Source organism: Podarcis bocagei (genome assembly GCF_964188305.1).
Source record: "Podarcis bocagei genome assembly, chromosome: 9".
NCBI lineage: Eukaryota > Metazoa > Chordata > Lepidosauria > Squamata > Lacertidae > Podarcis > Podarcis bocagei.
Genome location: NC_138134.1, coordinates 25,840,198 through 25,855,813, shown reverse-complemented (window position 1 = coordinate 25,855,813; position 15,616 = coordinate 25,840,198). Strand labels below are relative to the sequence as shown.

The 15,616-nt window shown below is 43.1% G+C and overlaps 1 long non-coding RNA gene across 1 annotated transcript; it reads right to left on the bottom strand.

Moving 5' to 3' along the window:
* Positions 1-1,675: 1,675 nt before the first annotated feature.
* Positions 1,676-15,073, bottom strand: LOC308595231. The gene is made up of 2 exons (XR_014011945.1): positions 14,987-15,073; positions 1,676-1,872 (listed from the first exon to the last, which is right to left on the bottom strand). It is a non-coding gene; the product is annotated as an uncharacterized lncRNA (long non-coding RNA).
* Between the last annotated feature and the right edge of the window lie 543 nt (positions 15,074-15,616).

The window sequence follows — 15,616 nt, the reverse complement described above, 5'->3', positions numbered from 1 at the left end:
AAAGAAAAGGATGGTGGACTGAGTACTTACAGATCAATTCCTGTAATAATTTCTCTAGCGAAACAAGATGGAGCTAAAAAGACAATGTTTAGAAAGGAGTTCCTCCTCCTCTGGAAATAGGAACAATAAATTATACCCACTGAAAGGGGTCAATCTGCACTAAAGAAGAACTACTTCTCAGAAAGGGGACCTGTAGTCCTGTTCAACTACGTATCCTGTTATCCCCAATGAGGAACTTTTCAAGAAGGTCTGAAGTCAACAGCATGCCTCTGTTGTTCATGCTCAGCATCCAATCATCAGATAATAACAATAATAATAATAATAATAATAATAATAATAATAATAATAATAATAATAATAATTTATTATTTGTACCCCGCCCATCTGGCTGGGTTTCCCCAGCCACTCTGGGCGGCTTCCATAGAAACCAAAAAACACTAAAATATCATACATTAAAAACTTCCCTGAACAGGGCTGCCTTAAGATGTCTTCTGAATGTCAGGTAGTTGTTTATCGTTTTGACATCTGATGGGAGGGCGTTCCACAGGGCGGGCGCCACTACCGAAAAGGCCCTCTGCCTGGTTCCCTGTAGCTTTGCTTCTCGCAATGAGGGAACCGCCAGAAGGCCCTCGGCGCTGGACCTCAGCGTCCGGGCAGAACGATGGGGGTGGAGATGCTCCTTCAGGTATACTGGGCCGAGGCCGTTTAGGGCTTTAAAGGCCAACACCAGCACTTTGAATTGTGCTCGGAAAAGTACTGGGAGCCAATGTAGGTCTTTCAAGACCGGTGTTATGTGGTCTCGGCGGCCGCCCCCAGTCACCAGTCTAGCTGCCGCATTCTGGATTAGCTGTAGTTTCCGAGTCACCTTCAAAGGTAGCCCCACGTAGAGCGCATTGCAGTAGTCCAAGCGGGAGATAACTAGAGCATGCACCACTCTGGCCAGACAGTCTGCGGGCAGGTAGGGTCTCAGCCTGCGTACCAGGTGGAGGGTATACCAGGTTAGAAGGGTATTTCTTCTACCCATTTAGCTGCTTTGGTTAAATCCACCTGCCTTCCCTAGTAAATGCTAAGCCAAGTCTCAAGATCTTCCAAAGAAGCCATGCTGCTCATTCAATGACCAGAGGACTGTCGCTTGGTTCAAGACAGAAGAAGGCTTTCTCCGTTGTAGAACTCGCCCTTTGGAATGTGATTCCCTGGGTAGTTCAAGAGGCAGAGACAATATCCAGCTTTTAACACCTCTTAAAGACCTGGAGACTTTTCTGGACTCTTGATTCCTCATTCTTGTTGTTGTTGTTTTGGTCCCTGGTCCGTTTTATCTGCACAGCATATATTTTATATTATTTAGTTGTTCTTTCCAGAAAATCACATTGGGTTTGTTTTCCTTAGGCTTAGTTGTGTTGCCTTGTTCTCATTGGAGCGCCTTTACACAGCATCCAAGGGTGCCTTTCAGAAAAGGACTTTATAAATAATACAGATGATCAGCTAATGGAAGGATTTGATAGCTGTCTTATGACATGACCTTTATCTCCACTCTTGATCTATCACTCAGGAAGCAAAAGGTCATTGCAGGATACAGCCGTAATAAATTCTCATTCTCTTTCTCCCTCCACCATCAGCAATCCCATGATAGTTAAACTCTTAGGCAGATAGAGATTGACATAAATGGGGTCATCGCTGGGCTTTACCATTTTTATTCATTTCTTTTCTCATCACAAGTAAAAAGTGCCAAATGTCAACGCATACATCCTCTTCATCCATCCAACATCCTTCCCTTTCCATTTGTGTAATCGAACTGACACGTATAAAAGGCCGTCCAAAAGAATGTGCCCATAAGGTTTGCCATTTCTCATTTGTTTTCCTTACTTACAAGTCCTATGCGGTGGACAAGAGGAGAAATTGAAAGGGTGAGTAGACAGTGTGAGTGACAACAGCCATAAAGGAGAGGTATGCTGGCTGCGGGCACTGGTATCAATTGAATGGTCTCCTTTCCTATAGAATAGGCACCTGGTGCTTTCAAAGCCAAAAGGCTGGTCAGTCTATAAGAAAATAGTCATTGTCTTTATGGAGCAGGTCAAGGGCCCATCTAGTCCAACTTTCCATTTCCAAGAGCAACCAGCCAGGTGCCTCTAGAGTACCCAACATGGTGCCCTCCAGAGGTTTCGGACTACAATTCCCATCATTCCTGACCATAGGCCATGTTGTCTGGGGCTGACAGCAGTTGCAGTCCACAACATTTGCAGAGCATCACATTTGCGATCCCTGTCCCACAGCCAGGAAATGAAGGTGCTGTTCACCCCAATTTTGTGTTCAACACTGAACCAAACACAAATGGGCCCAAGGTAAGCCTATGCTAGTCCCTGTGTTTGCAAGACGAGGGTGATGATAAGCATGGCCTGCCTTACAATGCAATTGTAAGCATCACTGGTACAATCTTTACTTCTTTTTTGTGCGGTACCTGGTTATAAGAAAGTGCATTTTTATTTCGTAGGAATTACCCAGTTCCATGGAAGCAGGATGCTCAAACCGGCTGCTTGTTCACAGTGCAATCCTACACATAGTAAAAAACCTCTGTATTTGTTTGTTGGTTTCACCCTCTAATGGTGAACTCAGCTGATGAGTATTAACAGGGTGGTAGCCAAAACAGGCCACTGAGAAACAAGGAGGGGGTATCAGCACAATGGGGAAATCTTATTTTGCAGAAGTAGCAAAAACCTTTAGACTCCCCCCCCAGCCCAATGAGGACTGAGCTTGCTCAGTGGCCACAAAATGCTTAGTTGGGCGTGGTGTGGAATGGAGTATTCTCAAAAAGAGCACAGCTGGCTGGTACATTGAACAAGAACACGCCACACTGCAATAGTCCTTATTTGTTGCTGCTGTTGATAATGATATTATTATTAGTGTTAAGCACCCAGAGAATATGGGTGTTTTACGAATGATAATGGAAAAAATAACCCAGAGTTGCAAAACTGCGTTATAAGGAATAAACATAGAGCCAGTGTGGTGTAGTGGTTAAGAGCGGTAGTCTCGTAATCTGGGGAACCGGGTTCGCGTCTCCGCTCCTCCACATGCAGCTGCTGGGTGACCTTGGGCCAGTCACACTTCTGTGAAGTCTCTCAGCCCCACTCACCTCACAGAGTGTTTGTTGTGGGGGAGGAAGGGAAAGGAGAATGTTAGCCGCTTTGAGACTCCTGAAGGGGAGTGAAAGGCGGGATATCAAATCCAAACTCTTCTTCAAACTCTTCTTCATAGGAAAGAAAATTTTGGATATTAGAAAGTGTCACATATAGAGCTTCAGGAAGGCCTCAGTGCGGAAAGTGAATTGATTCAAGCCTAGACTTGTCTTAACTTAGGTGTGCACGTTGGAAACTACATACAAATGTTGGAGACGGCTGATTTGGACACTTGTCCTTTTTGCAATCCTACGGTCTAAACCAAAGGCTGTTCAACAGACCAGAAAAAATGCAAGCTTCAGGACTAAGAAGCCATATCAACTGTGATGCTTTTGACAACTGCGACAAGTGAGAAACCTATGCTAATGAAATATTCAACAGGAACAGGGATGTCCCATTAGCTAAGCCATCACAGAATGACAGCAAACGTGTATTCAAGTGAAGGGACCTCTATTCTTGAATGGGCAGACATCATTGAACAAGTATACTTCAGGGGGTATTCACATTTTTATATCTTGACAATATTCCAACTGAGTTTTATTAGCCCTGTTCACTTAATTATGTCTTGTCTAAATTATTGCTTAATTTTTTTATCGCACCAGACTGTTCAAAGAACTCGTTCATGCGGGACTAGGGCATAATGCTTTACAACTTCTTAGAGACATGAGAGGAGAGAGATAGGGTTCCTTATGGACCTTAGTGGGGATTCCAGTGGGTATAATTGCAAGCAAGTGTTGTCAATTCTGCATTTGCCTTTTCAGTGCAGGACAGGTGCAGTATTGCATGGGATTCCTACAGGTGCCAAGAGCAGATAAACTATAATGACAAGCAAGGGCCTCTCTTTAGGAGAGTTGCATTAATGGGCACAACTGCTCAGGCCCCTCTAGAGAAAAGGGGCCTTTTGTGATGGAGTTGTGCTTTTATTGCACCTTTATCAATCTGATGAGGATGTAGACTACCTATTCTGAATCAAGAAGCAGCATCAGATAGCTAGATAGATAGCTAGATAGCTAGATAACTAGATAGATAGATAGATAGATAGATAGATAGATAGATAGATAGATGGATAGATATGCTTATAATTGTATGGAAATGGTACAGGAGTTAATTCTGTGTACAGTGGTACCTCAGGATGCGAACGGGATCCGTTCCGGAGCCCCGTTGGCATGCCGAATGGAACATAAGACGCGACGGCACATCTGCATGTGCGCGGGTCGCATTTCACCGCTTCCGTGCGTGCGCGTGGTGTCATTTTAAGCGTCTGCGCATGTGCGAACGGCGAAACATGGAAGTAACGCGCTCCATTACTTCCGGGTTGCCACAGAGCGCAACTCGAACGCGCTCAACCCAAAGCACATTCAGCTCAAGGTATGACTGTACATTCATACCTTGGAAGCTGAACAGAATCCGTTCCAGAAGTCTGTTTGACTTCCAAAACATTTGGAAACCAAAGCACGACTTCCGATTGGCTGCCGGAAGCTCCTGCAGCCAATTGGAAGCTGCAGAAGCCCAGTTCGACTTCCCAAAATAGTCCGCAAACCGGAAGAGTCACTTCCAGGTTTGCGACATTTAGGAGCCAAAACTTTCGGGAACTAAGCCATTCCAAAACCAAGGTACGACTGTATTTCTTAGGAGTTTCATTCAGTGGGTAGGACTTCAGAGGATTTCAGCACTGTCTTAGTGCTTGCAAGCTTTGCACTGGATATCAGGTTGCTGATCCAATCATGTCTTACCCTTTTGATCTGTTGCCAGAGCTAAAGGACAGAAAGCCAAGGGGGAGGGATGCCAACAAAGCCTGTTATTTAACCTCCTGTTAGTACACAATCTGTCTTAATGCACATGTGCAACTGAGGCATCGCTTTAGAGCGGCAGCTGCACTGTGGATGTGGTGTGCATGCATGTGCTGCCAATGCTGTGCTTTATGAATGCTTATGCACAGCACTGCCGCACGAGGGTATTCCCATTCAGGTGTGCAATCCAACTGGAGCCATTTGGCAAGGTGCATTCAGCCAAACTGGATGTGGGTGCTGTCTACTGCTGTGCCGATACTTCAAACAGCCAACAGCAGAGCCCTAGTCTCTACATTTCTATGAAGTGGTCACCTGCCATGTCAACAGCTTCATGCATTCACGAATGTCCCCATATGTTGCCTATTTAATGAGCATTCATTCCAACTTGCTTGGGGGAGGTTAGATAATGGTGCGTCAAAACAAATGCTGTCCCAAACTTTCAAGGGCACTTTCCACATTTCAAGAAGTCCAATCTTTTGGGGAAGTGGGTTTGTTGCACAAGACCTCCATCTCAACTTTAATTGCTCAACCTCAACCTGACGGGATGTGATTGAGACCCATGCGAAAAAGTGACCGACTGGAAGTGCCAGCGCTCTTCCACTCTGCAGTGAGATATATTTCTTTTTCAATTGCAGTAATTACTTCTGAACTTGCATCCATAGATAAAAATTAGCATGTACGCTTTATGTAAATCCGTCCCCTTTTTTTTTGAGACACTTTTCTTGCTTTTTGGCAATGTGTTAATAGCTTTATTAGAACAATTTGGTTTGCGGAATGAGCTCTCGCCTCATGATACAGCCCGCAAGATAATATCCAGATGAAAGTTTGAGGCAGTATGATGCCCACAACTCTAGGAAAGTGTGCATTAATTCTGCTAATAGCACCACTCACTGCTAGCTTGCTCTTCTTTAATTAAGATCTGGGCAGGAATGCTGGCATGGTTCCCCAAGTGATTTCCAGGTAGCTTACCTAGAGTTTAATTACTGGAAGTGTTTCAGCCTTAAGACAGTGTCTTTGCTCTAGATAGTTTGTGCAAATGCTCAAAACAAGGTCAAGATTTTTGAGGGCCTGCCAAGCAGCAGGCCATCAGTGGGTCTCCTCTGGGCTTGACCATTTCAGTTGCTGCACCCCTCCCCATTTCACAATCAGCATTTTTTTTAAGCTGGGAGGCACATACCATCTAAGGAGAGAGACTAGGAGGAAGCAGGGTTAACCTGGAAGCCTCTCTGTCTCCTGAGTTACACTCCTGGCAATCTCCTCCTGCTTCTGAAGGCATATAACCATAACCCAACTATTCGAGCCTCTGGCCCTGGCTGCACAAATGCTACCTTTTAACAGGTTTGCTTTCTAGAACAGAGAGGAGATAAGTTTGTCTCTAGCTGCATGTATTTTATTATACTTTATTAGAAAAGAGTCGGGGTGAGACGAACAAAAAGGCAAAGGAAGCGTTCACTCAAAAGATAACCTGGGGTGGACAGAAGGCTCAGCATTTTCTGATTCTTCCTTTTCCATTTTATGCTGCATCTTGAATTGCAACAGAGCACCTACACTACAGCCCCTTTCCCCCTCCTTGCACAATTTGCTATGTTGCTTAATCATTTCTGGAACTTGTTCCCCCCCTTCCAACATGAGACAGTAAACAAGCATATGCAAAGCGACTTTCCCTCTGAGTGGGCAATTACTGTGCTTTTTTAAAAGAAAGTTAAAATTCTCCATGTTGTAAGAAACCACCATTCTGTCCCTCTTTGTAGCTGGATCAATTAAAAATGCACAAACCGGGCAATAGGAACTCTCTAATTAGGCGACCAATCGGATTAGCACTAGTGCAGTGAGGAAGCATTTAATCAGGTGGAAACCAGGAAGAAGAGTCTTTAAAATGGAAGCAAAAATGGCAATAAGGATCCTTTCCATCTGCAGAGTTTCCATTATGGCTCCAATCTATTTATTTATATCAGATTTTCTGTGGGAGGGGGACACATAGGGCAATCCCTGGGGAAAATACAGGCTGATTGCACAAGGATGGTGATGTCATCTGGACCTCCATCAAATGTGAATGGACAAGGCGTGGCCATTCTTCAAAAACCTCTCATCTGGAAGAGCCCCTAGAACAAAACCAGCAACCACCCTCTGTATAGCAAACAGGGGGAAGCAGGGGATTCGATGGCTGACATAACATGCATCATTAAAGCTGAAGTGCCTGAAGCGATCACTTTTGAATATCTGAAAAATGATAGGTGGAAATGTTAGAATTTAATATTCCCAGTCAACCATGGAGCTATGGTTATTATCTGACAAGGGGATGCTTTCAAGGGGAACTCAAAGACTGCTCTGTAAAGAAAACCAACTTATCAGATCTAAAATTAAACTTTTGTCTCGGAGCATAAAGACAGTTGCAAAAAAAGGGAACTGTTGCAAAGAGATTTAACGGTTTGACACCCTATGAATACCTATGCATTTTAAAAGATTGCCCCTCAAAAAATGCCGGCGAAACATCAGCATAGCCTACTCAAACACCATTCCCTTTGATTTTGATCAGATTGTAGATAGAATGGCTTTATTTTTTAAAAAATGGCCAGCTGGGGCACCATTTAGGGCAGATCGGGATCAGAAGACACACATCTGCTGGTATGTTTCTGATCAGATGCAATAATGCCTCAGGAGAAAGCATGGCCATTCCCAGGGCCATTGGTGGAGCTTCATGCTCTCGCACTGGGGAGCAGAGAGAAGGCGGGGGCAGGGCTGGGGCGCGCCGCCTGCAGGGGTGGGGTATGCATCCTGGGGGCGGGGCACACCACCTACGGGGGCATGGCGTCCAGCGTGGGCGGGGGGCAGCCGCGATGGCACCCCACCAGGATCATGCTGTCGGGGGCGGTGCGCTCCCCCCGCACTCCTCTTCCTCTGCCAGTGCCCTGGGCAGCTCTGTTCCTTCACCTTGCAACCATCATTCAGGAGTCTTGCAAAGGTATGTTTACTTCCTCTCCCACCCCATCCCTCCCAAACAAAACACATTCTCTACAAGGACTTGTTTGGGGCTTTTCAGTTTATCAAAAAGTTGAATAAGGTGTGGGGAGGAGAGTAATCCTAAGAGAGGTCTATATAATTATGCATAGTGTGGACAAAGAGGACTGGCAGATATTTTCTCTTTCACTTCCTCATAGTACTTAGAGCTTACGATCAACGAGTGAACTTGGTGGGCAGCAGATTCAGGACATATAAGGGAAGAATTTCTTCACCTGATGTACACATTCATTTATGGAATCCACCACCACAAAGTATTGTAGCGTCCATTAATTTAGATAGCTTTAAAAGGATACTAGACAAATTTGTAGAAGCTTGACCCATCAATAGCTACTAGCAATTTTTGCTTCATGAAAACCCCAGTTTCAGAGAAAGAAAGGCACATAATATCAGTTGTTGAGCAGAAGCACTAGAGAAGTCCCATTGCCTTCAACCTCCCTGTAATGGTTCTAGGGGTTGCTTGTGTGTAAATCGACGCCACCCTTGGCTGGTTGCCTGAATGAACCCTTTCTGTCTGGACAGCCACGCGCCCGTGACTGTCTCAATTGCTGGCAGAATCCGTTAGTGGGCGTTTCGTGAACTTCTTCCAGCAAAGAAGCTCTTTGACGCCTAGTCTCCGCCTAGCTTCCCTGTGCGGAAGCCTTCTGCGCAGGGAGGGTGTGGGCATCGGAGGACCCGTGCTCTCCCCACTGGTTCCTGGCGAGGAGTCTTGGAGCCACCTCGCCGATTCCCCCATCTGCCCCCCTTCTCCGCTGGTGCTACGCTGATTTCCTTCCCCAGAAGATGTGCTGCTTCTCTCCCTCTCGGGATGCTCTCCGGAATCCCTCTGGAGCCCTCCCTCTCCCTCTGGCTCCGATGGCAGTTCCCTGACACTCCCCTAGTGGGCTTTCTGAATGCATTTGGCCAGTGAGGGAAACAGAAAGCTGGTTTTGATGGGCGTTTTATTTGATACAAAAAGAAATATAGGAAACTACTTTATACAGTGAGACCCAAGGCCAGCCCAAGACATTTTGGCACCTGAGGTGACCCACAAAAATACCACTACCACCCTCCCTACCAGAGAAGAAGGGGTGAGTGAATATCTACAACAGGAACAAGGGGGAATAAAGATTTACATCAGGATCTGCTGCCTCTGTGGATTCTGCTGCCTGAGGCGATCGTCTCACCTTGCCTCATGGATGGGCTGACCCTGGTCAGGTCATTGTTCCATCTAGCTTAGCTTTTTTAGCTCTTCCTGGAGACGCTGAAGATTGAACCTAGGATATTCTGCATTCAAAGCATGTGCTGTACCACTGAGTTACGTTCTTAAATTCCTCTTCCACTGTGTACCATTGTAAGTGTTGCATCTGCTGTTAGATTGAATGATGACTACGGCCAGAATTTAACTAGGATTTGAAACTAGCTTCTGACTCTGAATGTTTTAACTAAACTGGGTTAAAAAAGCCAGAAAGGCCTGTAAGTATAAAAGAAGAAATCCTCAAAATGGTTAATTTTCTTCCAAGTTAAGTCTACTGACAGCTAAAGCATAATCATCCTTTTTCCAGTGATCTTATCTGGATAGTCTCATCTCATTTCAAGCACCTTTGCTGAGTGACCTTACACAACAAATGAGCAATAGGGGTGAGTAGGTTAACTTTGCCATAGAAAAGGTTCAGCACCTGCCAATAATAGCTACATTGGCCAGGCTGAAAAGTCACCTCTTTCTGCCTAATTTGCAATATGCAATGCATCCAGAGCCAGCCTCAGGAGTACAGTTCAACTTCCTGACAATGCCTGCTCTACTTTTCATTTTTACATTATCATAAAACTCAGAAAATAATAATAAAAAGAAAGTGCTCAAGTTAAAGACCCCTGATGTTTACAGGTAGTTAAACTGAGCCGCTCTTCCAAGCTTTTGATCGCCTGGCAGCTACTTCAAACGAATATAAGTAATAGCTAAACGGTGACAGTCAAAGGTGTCATAGCACAAGCCGAAAAAGCTTATCAATGAGAGGATTGTTATAATATATTTTCCAGCCTGTGACACTATACCTGTGGGAGTCGAAATTTCCGCACTTATCTGGCATAAAATTATCTTTCCCATTGTAAATAAGTGCCACTTTTTACCCAGTTCAAACATGCTTATGAGGGAAGCTTTTTTGTAGAAGACTCAAATGAATTAAACAATAAGAGTTCTAGATCATGAATATTCATCTTCGCAATCCCACCTGGCACTTGAGAGAGTAGCAAAGCAGTCACTGATCAGTGATCACACAGATGAAATTGTTGTTTTTAAAAGAAAAGGCTGATTCCAACACATAAATAATCACTTCCCTACATTTGATCACTGGCAGCTGAATGTGTGAACTGATTCCTTTGAAAAGTGTGGTGCCTGAAGGAATGTGAAATGATAAGGAAGATTGCTGTCTGTGATGCTAAATCCCCAATAGCTTTCCCCCACTTGCTTGTTGTCATTTGACATTGTAGGGATCAAGCGAGTTCACCATTAAGGGTAAGAGGTACACTGCAAACTCAAGATGGAGTAACTGTCATGAGTTCCTTCCATATAACCCATTTGAATGACCTGAAGGTCTGATGTTCACTACGATATCAGAGGCCCAAGCAAGGCTGGGTCTGGTCGCCACCAGAGTAGGAGCCTGCTTTCGAGTGAACATGTATATATTTTATGTTACAACCCTGCAATCTGTAGTTGAGAGATCCCTAAAGGTCTCAGGGAATCCTTAGCATGTGCTCCCAAGCCCAACCAGATGCTTAGAAAGTTGAGGTAAATTTTAATCTGTTTTTGTATTTTAACTTTTGCATGTTTTATTTTAGGTTTGTAATTTTTTTCTGGGTTTTACTGTTTTATCTTTTGTAAACTGCTTTGATGTTGTTGTTGTTTTACAATCAAGCAGGGTATGTTGTTGTTGTTTAGTCGTGTCCGACTCTTCGTGACCCCATGGACCAGAGCACGCCAGGCACTCCTGTCTTCCACTGCCTCCTGCAGTTTGGTCAAACAAGCAGGGTATAAATGTTATGAAATAAATAAATAATCGAAAACAATAAAAATGGCCAAGGTTCCTTGGAAGAGTAGCCTATTATCATCCCTTTTCAGTCCTTCAAATGTGATGCTACGGAGAACCATTACCTTTCAAAATGCAAAACTGCCGTTTGATTTCAGAAAACAAATTTTATGGGGAATTATCATCTCACCTATCTGGTGGGAAGAATGACCTTTTCCCCTGTATAGCAAAAGCATAGATGCGACCAAAGTTTCTTGACATAACATTTTACAATAAATATTATTAGAACTCAGGGTGTGCTTTCAGACATGGGGAATATTGCATTAGTTTTCCTGATTATAAAGCTAGCACTTCTGCCCTGTTTTCCGATGTTCCTTTCACACTGCAGTACCTGTAATGTAATAGAACGGTGACTTTTTGACCAATAAACTGGCATGTCATGCTAAATTTCATTCACACCAGTGGGCATGGTGTGACACAACAAATATCCAACCCTGCTACACCCCCACTCTTTCTGCACATGCACATGTTCTCCAAAGATTCCATCATTTTAAAAGGCAGGAAATAACTGTGCGCTTGTATATCACCCCAAATTTTGTCCCTTTACTCCCATGATTTTCTGGGTTAAGGGGGCTGCAAATGTATTTTTCTGGAATAAAAAAAATGTGGAAATGAGTATTAAACATGCACTATATTTCATTAGTTTTCTGGAAGTAGTTTTTGTGTTATGTGAAAGCTCAAATTTAATGTGGAAATTAACAGTTAGGGAAACGGAATGGTTCCACTTTCATCAGATTTACGCCTTATGGGGTGAGCATAAGAGATTGGGCATGAATGAAAAAAAATCGAGGTTTCAGGTTGAAATCTTGGAAAGTAATAAAAAACTCTCAAAAATGTATAAACAACTATTGGAATGGGACACTAAGGAAGATCAGGTGAAAGGGGTTATGGTAAAGTGGGAGAAAGACATTGGTCATAACATAGATTATAACAAATGGCAAATACTCTGGACGAAAGGTGTAAAATTTACAGCTTGTGTAGCGCTGCGGGAAAATCTAGAGAAAATGGTTTATCGCTGGTACTTGACCCCAGTAAAGTTAGGAAAAATGTATAAAACTGTTGACAACACCTGTTGGAGATGCAGAGATAAGGTTGGGACTTTCTTCCACATTTGGTGGACCTGTGATGTAATAAAAGAATTTTGGACGCAAATTCACGATGAAATGAAAAAAAATTTGAAGTATAACATCCCAAAAACCCCCGAGCTGTTTCTTTTAGGATTGATGGGTAAAGAAATAAAGAAAGTAGACCAAACCTTTTTTCAATATGCCATGGCTGCGGCGAGGATCCAAATAGCACAAAAATGGAAAACCTCTGACTTACCTGCTATAGGAGAGTGGCAACTGAGGCTATATCAATATATTGAACTAGCGAGATTAACACAAAAAATAAGACAATACAACTCAAGTAAATTTAAAGATGAATGGAATAAATTTTTAATTTATTTTGAAAATACCCAGGGAATAAATAACTTATCAGTAGACGTTAGCTGAAATCATCGATGTATATTTGTTTTATTAATACTGCAGAAATAATATAAGAATTGGTAACTCCAAGACCGAGTTGGACGGAAGCTCTGTTAACTGTATCTGTGTCTTTGGTCTTACCGTTTTACTTTTTCTTCCTCTTTTCTTTTTTAACTTGTTTTCTCTCTTTCTATATGTTTGTACTTGTAATACTTGTAACAGAATGTTAACTGTGTATTTTTTCTTAATAAAAATTTCTTTAAAAAAAAAAAAAACAGTTAGGGAAACAATGGGATACGGCCTCAGCCCAGTATACCTGAAGGAACGTCTCCACCCCCATTGCTCAGCCTGGAAACTGAGGTCCTCCTCTGAGGGTCTTCTGCTGGTTCCCTCACTGCGAGAAATGAAGTTACAGAGAACCAGGCAGAGGGCCTCCTCGGTAGTAGTGCCCTCCCTGTGGAACGCTCTCCCTTCAGATGTCAAGGAGATAAAGAACTAGAAAACTTTTAGAAGACATCTGAAGTCAGCCCTGTATCAGGAAATTTTTGATGTTTGATGTTTTATTATGTTTTTATATATGCTGTAAGCTGCCCAGAGTGGCTGGGGAAACCCAGTCAGATGGGTGGAGTATAAATATTATTATTATTATTACTACTACTACTACTACTACTACTACTACTACTACTACTACTACTATTAAGCTGCTGTGTGAATGCAGCAACAGTAATGGTCAGTTACTGCCATTTATAACATCTCATTGCCTCATCATCTCATGTTCATGTTCATGTTTACCAGCAAAAACTATGCACAGTATTGGAAGTGATTGAATGCTGTCTCTCATCCCTTGAAGACCCCACACTCTTCAAGAAGTGGGTAGAGCCTAGGAAGCGTAGTAGAGCCCAAGAAAGATAAAGTTGAGTTCCAGGCCTTTGGGGGGCAAGATGACTGCTTGGAGCTATCCAAAGTCTTGCAAATTCTATATGACCTACCTGTCAAAGCCACCTTCGGATGTTCATCATGCCCACAGGCATCTACTTCAGTAATGTACTGAACCCTGAGGTTGCTGCGATTTGTCCACATGGAATAGCAAGATCAGCTGAGGTGCCACAATCCAAATTAGTGACTGTAGCACCTCCAGCATCTCATGTTATTTAGTACCTCTTATGTGAGTTACTTCCCCTTCCTCACTTCCATTGTAGCATCACAGCTGCAGTATGAATGCATGCTTGTATTCCAATACATTTGAGTTATTGGAATCAAGACCATACTGTGGAATTGGCCAACACAACTTGTAACGTCCCCTCCCCCAAGACCTACAATGAAGAAGGTGACCACACTCAGGCAGGCAGCAATATCAAGAGGTTTATAGAGCCTCTGGTGTATCATCATACATGGGCTGGTGGGCTGCATTTGGGTCACACATTGTGGAGGTTTGGACCAGAAACAGGCACTTACAAATGAATGATGTCCAGGCTAAGCACACAGTACAAACCAGCCAGCATGGCCTTTGCAACATCACTCAACAGTTTTTGGAAGATTATATCTAAGTACTTCTTTGCTTGTATATTGCAACCCAAATCCCTCAAATGCTATTGGATTACACTAAATCATTTTACTATGGCACTTGATTTAAATACTGCGGTATAGGGTCCAGTCGCTTAAGTGCGCACAGGAATGTTTGAATTGGAACACATTCAGAAGGCACCTGCAGGAGATATTTTTAAAGCAAGTGTTGTAAATCTCACTGGATGTGACAGACTTTATAAAAATTAAATAATGTCACGCCTTATAAGCTTTTCATTCACTTCAAGCAAACACATGCAGGGCACCGAGGCCGACACTTAACTTTTTCCATCTGTTGATCCAATGCCACACAAAAGCTTGAATGCCACATTGCTAATTTTCCAGCATGTGGTAACTATTTCGCTGTGCGCTTTGCTCTCTCTCTCTCTTTTAATGAGTTACTGAGTTACAGAGAGCGGCAACTACTAGCAAGCATCAGGTGTACGCTGGTCCAATAGGCTTAGCATGGGGTCACGTTTGCTGGCAGTAAATCATGTCAGGATTCCTATGGCAGCACCGTTTCAGTTTTACACCGGAAAAAGTAAGCCCTAATTTTCAAAACTGCATGCGCTTATGTGACTCTATAAATAGAAAATGTCAGCGTCGGGTTTGACTAATGTGTCTCCATCAAATGGATGTCATTCTGAATGCACCTGTGGAAATATAGCACGGGATAGGAAGGTTGGCACATGATCCTGTTAGAAAATATGAAGTCAATAAAACATAAGCCAATTTACATGGCTACTCAAGTATAGTTGGGGGGGTGTAAGTTTTTAAGCATGCAGGAACTCCTTGAAATTGCACAACACTCAGAGCCATGTCTCTTGTTGCTGTTAAAAGTCATGGGTGAATTCTCCAGAGTTACACCTGTCACTTGGAATGCAGTAAGTCTACCGTTGAGAACCAGTTCAACTCACTCTGATAGAAGGTGAAGCCCGGAGCTGGATTTGGAATCAGGAAACTGCCCGAATTGCAGGGTGAGGGGCTATGCAACTATCCACTCAGCCTCTGGGGAGGGGGAGAATGAGGGGGAGAATGATGTAAACAGTTCATCATCACTTTTAAAGCTGATAACACTGACCTGCATGTCCAGCATTGCATCAACGTGTGTGTGTGTGTTGCAACTCATGGGAAGATATACAATGTAAGTTACCATTCCACAAATTATATGTGCGGACTCTGATCAGTTCCATGTGTGCTAATTTATCATCTTGTACAGCGGGGATAAACCATGCATGCAAAACCCTGTATCCAAGCCATAAAATGCAATTTTAAAAGAAGGCGTTCAAAGGATGAACAAGTAGAGGAAAGTGTGCTACCAGATTGTTTCCAGATCTGCTTGTATGTCTGTTAGGGATGGAAGAGAATTTCAATTCAGTACTCATTTGAAGGCTAATCTATCAAATTCACACTTTCCAAACCAAAATACAGCTATCCTTCAAAACTTGCACTTATCTGAATTTTTCAATGCAACCCTCCAACCAATATTTACAAAAATATTTGGGAACAGTGTGCACAAAAAACAAGATATTAATCAACAATCATAC